This window comes from Aegilops tauschii, chromosome 1 (assembly GCF_002575655.3).
Source record: "Aegilops tauschii subsp. strangulata cultivar AL8/78 chromosome 1, Aet v6.0, whole genome shotgun sequence".
Lineage (NCBI taxonomy): Eukaryota > Viridiplantae > Streptophyta > Magnoliopsida > Poales > Poaceae > Aegilops > Aegilops tauschii.
In genome coordinates this window covers 281,995,197-282,001,196 of record NC_053035.3, presented here as the reverse complement: position 1 = coordinate 282,001,196, position 6,000 = coordinate 281,995,197, and positions in this window count along the sequence as shown.

Below are 6,000 nucleotides of genomic sequence, written 5' to 3'. Positions count from 1 at the left end.
GATCTAGCTAAGCTAGTACGGTACAGTATGTACGTATGCGCACCACGACTGCTAAATCCCATCCGTTTAATGCAGGATCACTGCTAGGATTAATAGCCGGTCGATGGAGAGTCAGGTCGAATCAAATATCACATCGATTATACCAGGTACGTGTACGACTCCATCTAACCTATCTGATCATACTCCGGTTTATATTACCGTAAGAATGGCAAAAGTGGTTTGAGGTTAAGTTTCGCATACGTAGTCCTGCTCCATTATTTAGTCAACTAGCCAGCCGGCCACCATCACGAGCAGCCATGTGGGGTCTCTGCGTTTACGCATGTGTGCATATTGTATCCTCTGCTCTTGCTGACCTGTTAGACATTTGATTTGTTTTTTCTCGGCACAAGCCGCCCTTTGCTGCAATATAAAACCTCTGCCCGTTCACTAAACAACCGATGAACCGAATGTCATGGATTCGCTTGATTTTCGACGTTTGACGGTGCGCTAGGGCCGGTGGCTCGATGTTGCTAGGGCTTTCCAGGACATGCAGGATCCGAATTAAAAACCAGACACATAATATGCTCGATCCCGGTAGAATTTCCAAACATCGTTTTCGAAATCTACACTGTTAGTTAGGCTTCTTCCGTACTAATAGGAAAATCAGGTACGCGCCTGTAAAGCCACGATGATGGCTGCCCCTCTACTCCATCGCTCCATCGTACTACTCCATCGAGCACGTCGACGCATGCACTGCATGCATGTCTCCCGCCCCCGCGCCCGCCGCGACGAGGGAAAAGATCGACCGCATGCAAGCGCGTGCCACGTGGGGGGCGGCCGTTGGCCCGTCCTGCTGGCCGGCGCAGCGGACCAGGCGCGCGCCGCGTTCCGTGGGGCGCCGAGCCGGACGGCGGAGACCTTCTGGAAGGCGGTCGGGCGGGCCACGCATCCGGCGCGCGCTCCCGGGCCGTCGCGCGGAGCGGTTCGTGCTGCTGGTCTCGGACGGTGCATGCGGCGGCGCAGGCGGGAGGAGGACAAGTGGAGCAGGAGCGAGGCCCACGCGTCATCCGTAGAGCAACGCGCCCGTCCACCCGCTCCCACATGGCTCGGGCATCAAATACTGCCTGCACGCACCCATGCAAGCCGTGCCACCGATACGAGTCTTTATGCTAGGTCAGAGATTTTTTTTTCTTTTCGGAAAAAGACCTAGGTCTATCGATCAAACCACCAGTACAAAACCTAACCCTAAAAAAAACACCAGTACAAAACCCGCTGAAAAATAATGAAACACAAACATGAAATACCTGCTAGCTGCTACATAAAATGATAGAAATCTTTTCCATTTCCAAACGCATGCAATCTCAGTGGAATCACATGTGACGGGGGTGCACCCTTTCCGTGCACGGAGCACTACGTTGGACGTGTCGCAAACACAGTACTGTATGGTGGCATCAGGGCCGACCACGTGTCAGGATAGCTATACTGGGCGCAATCTGCGCCTCGGAATACCTTGTGAAACACGTCTGAGCCCATCCCCCACCCTGTCCCCTACCCCTACCGTTTACCTCACGCACCCAGCCATTCACTGGACGTTTCACTGACCCGGGGGTCCGAGTGCTTCACAGGTCCAACTCGTCAGTGGCTGTAAGGAGAGGTATTGTACTTTTTTTTTAAACTGAAGAGGTACTGGTACATATAGGTCTGTACTATCGTGTGCGGTTGGAAGAGATAGGCTCTACAGTTTGGAACTGTCGTCCGCGTCGGTTCCGAAAGTAAAAATCCATCCCTACTAATTTAGGGCATGTCGTGTGCGTGCAAGTAAGCATCGGATGTCCATCTTTTTCCTTTTTGCCGCAAGTTTTCCGGTGGGAAAAATAATGTGTGTCTGCACGCACTACCGGACGTGCATGTATAATCGGGGTAATTTCCTGCTTATTTACGAGAAGATAGAATCATGGAAAGCTACTTGGATGGACGGCGACGAAAGATGCTCCGCAAGTTGCATGGTAAACAGATAAAGTGAGAGAAAAGGTGCCAAGGTGACTCTCTAGCGAGTAATTCGTTGACACGTCGATCCCCGTAGAATCTCGTTCTCCGTTCATTCAATGACATGCACCGCGCGATTAGACCTTTCTACTCGTGGTGATTTTGTTTTGCGTTGTATGGATCGTATATACGCACATCGATTGATGGATCGGGAAAGCTTGAGCCGGCGAGGGAAAAAAGCGGCTCCGCTGTTTTCTCCGAGTACGTACTACATGCAATATAAGAGCATCTCCAGCCGTTAGCCTTTCAGGAGGCGCTAAAAATCGGTGCCTGGGGCGCACCGACGCAAAACGCGCGCTGGGGGCGTGATGCCACCCAGTTGCGGCGCCCACGGATTTTTGTGAAAATTAAAGTGCGGCACAAACATGACGCAAATTCAACCATTTTCAGCGAGTTCATACATATCTCGGCAAGTTCAAACCAAATTCAACCAAACACGGCGAGAGTTCATACATATTTAAAATATTTTACAAAAAAGAAAAAAACACACTACTAGGCCCGCCGTCTCCCTCGCCTCGCCGCTCGTCGCCGTTCTACATGCCGAGGAGGCTGTAGAACCGCGTGTAGTCGCCGTCGTCGTCGTCGTCGTCGCCTCCGCCGCGGCCGCTGTCCCTGCTGCAACCCTTCCCCAGTTGGCGCGGCGGGTTGGACGGTCCGGCGGCGTCCTCGTCGTCGTCGCTGTCGAGGATCACGACGCCGTGCTTATCCTTGCGTCCACGCTTGCGGGCGGCGATCTCCTCCAGGGCCCGGCGCTGCCGGACCATCTCGTCGCGGAGGTAGTCGTCGCGCGCCCACCGTAGGGCGTCCTCGTCGGAGAAGCCGCGCCGGACTAGCTCCTCATACTCCGGGGGGAGGCTGGGCTCCGGTTTGGGCGCGACGAGGACGAGGCGGCCAGAGGCGGGGGTGGAGTCGGCGATGCGGATACCGGAGCTGCGGGTGCGCCGGCTGACATGCATGTCCTGGGGCTCCGGCTTGATGGGGCGGAGGCAGGGAGAGCCGGTCGACCGACCGGACGAGGAGGAGGACGCCCTGGGGTCCATGCGCCTCGGCGTCCACGAGCTCCCACGGCGGCGAGAGAAGGACGGGGGCTCGGGGTACTCCAGCCTCGGCGTGTTGCCGCCCTCGATGTACTCGAGGACGGCCTCCAGCGTGCGGCCGGGCACGCCCCACCATCGGCGCTGCCTCTCGGAGTTGAGCCTACCGGAGGGCACGACGCCGTTGGTGGCCTCGAGCTGCTCGGCGTGACGGCGGCGGAAGTACGGCTCCCAGGGCGGGCTTTCAGGGACGTAGCGCGGCCCCTTCCTCGCCGCCCGCGGCAGGGAGGCGCGGATAAGCGCGATCTTCGCACGCCGCGCCGCCCCGGTGGGTGGTGGTGGCACCGGGACCCCGCCGGCGTTGATTCTCCACGCCCCGGGCACCCGCATGTCCGACGCGGCAGCTTTGGCATTGATTCGCCGCGGGAAACGAGGCGATGAGGACAACGAAGCGGCGAGAAGCGAGACGAGTCGCTGGCAAGGAGGCCCGCGGCTCTTTCGCGCCAAAAACGATTCGCCCGGCGCCCCCAGCACGCCGGGTTCGGGTTGGGTCCGCCGGTGCCAATTTCAGCCCGAGTCGGCGAAAATTGGGCCCTTAAGGACGCGACTGGGCCGATTTTTTGACGCCAGTGGCCGAGAAGTCGCCTGGGAGGCCTTGTTGAGGGCGCGGGTGGAGATGCTCTAACTTGCACGTACGTAGCACACGCTATGTCCATAGTAGGCGAGCAGCGATAGCTACCATGTGTAACTTGTGTTTCTTTTTACATCGCAATGGGAAAAAAAGTGCGTAGTCCTTTTTTCAGAGTAAGATGCGTAGTTCCGGCTCCACATCCATTGGATGCGGACAGGTCAGTAAACACCGAGCCTGAGAAACGTGTTCACGAGAAACGTCTACGCAAATCCAATACTATGTTAATCGATCGACATGCTACAGCGACGCGACGTCTACCAGACCACTCACGTCAGGTAAAGGCACAGAGTAAAATTATATTCTTGATTTTTGTATATGGTAGCTAGGTATATATTTTGCTTGAAACGCATGCTCGTAAGTCCATGCATGCATGGACAGACAATACATACAATATGCATCTTCGTTTGTATTCCGTATATACTATCATGTGGAGCATGCATCCATACGCTAATTGGTTTGTGGGTCGGACTGGTCGCAGCATGACACGGGCACGCGCGCTGAATTCTGACTTTTGCTGCAGGCGGTAACGATGTCAACTCATGAACAGTGAATACCATAGAAACCTACCAACAAGCGCGATTTTGTACTGAAAGGAGCAGCAGGATGCATAGTACCAACAAGCGCGACATACCACGCTCGCATTACGCGTACGTGCCTTTCTTTTTTTACGGGTGGCTACACATACGTACCTAAGATGATTTACACCCCCATCGACGTGAATCTCGTTTACTATATATCGCCAAATTTATTATAAGCATGTAAAAGAAGCAAACCACAACTAGATTAACCCTATTTAGAATCGGTGAGAAGCATGTCTACGTGAGGTTCCATTGCAATGCTTGCGACTTGCAAGCGTATCTAACCCTCCCTCCGTTCATAAATAGAAGATGTTCTAACTTTTTCAATAATCAAATGTATATAGGCACATTTTAGTGTGTTTATTCACTTATTTCAGTCCGTTTGTAGTGCATATTGAAATATACAAAACATCATATATTCGGAGGGAGTACTCACGTACGCGCGCAAATTATGGCCTCACTGTTGTTTATAGTGAAGTACAACCTTTTTAAGAAGGAAAATAAATGATTGATAAATTTTTGCTTTGTTTCATCCCCTAGAGAAAGTGTACAGATTTTGATGTAGATTGAATATGAAGATTACAAGTTATCCATTTCAATCGAAAAGGATAATATAGTATTTTGTAAAATATCAATCTATTCAATGCATTTGATCTGCATGCTAATATGGCTAGTCCTTTTAAGCAACTTTAAGATTCGTGTAAATTTTCAGGGGGTGTACAAAGCAAAACTCATGATTTGTTTATTGTAAATGTGGCCATAATATAACCAGTCGGGTGCTTGTGAACACAAGGTGTGAAGAAATAACCAAAATTTGGTTGCGGCGAGATACAAGTAGAATATAACACACATAGGATCTAAATATCTATATCCCGAAATTGTTTGGGGAGATCTCGTAGAGGTTGAAAGATCGCGGAGTAGGATTATCCATGCTCTTGAGGACACAATGTATGACAAAAGAACCATTGTCTGATCGCAAGTAGATAAACATGGAAAATAAACATTTAATTTCTAGGATTATTTGGTAAATCTCATAAAGGTGGGTAGGTCGTAGAATGAGTAAAGCGCTTGCGAACACGAGGTGTGACGAAAGAAGAATTGTCTGGTCATAGTCAGATCTGAGTCAAAGTAAAAGATATGGGAAATAAATGTTTTAACTCTTGACATTGTTTTGTAATTTTTGTAAAAGCGGGTAGGTCGTAAATTTGGATTAGTAACGCGCTCGCGAACACGAAGGGTGACGAAAGAACAACTGTCTGGTCTCAATCAAAGTAAATGACATAGAAAATAAATGTTTTACCTCTTTTATCAAATTTATTTTACAAAAAATGTAAAAGTGGTTAGGTCGCAAAGTAGGGATAGTCAGGCGTTTACGGACACGAAGAGTGACGAAAGAACCGATGTCGGGTTGTAGTCGGGTCTGAGTCAAGTAATATAGATAAGTATCCAGTCTGTAATGGCCTGTTTTGGCATACTAAAAAAATATATTCCCACCCTAGAAAAGTTACATAATTCCCTTTTACTGCACATAAAAATTACAGCCTTCAGCTGGTAGGTAAATAAATACTTGCTTTTTTTTGAGAAACAAATAAATACTTGCTACAAAACCATTTTAAAGCTGTGGCTATGGGCTATGACGTGTCACTGACAGATGGGGCCCGCCAACCCATCC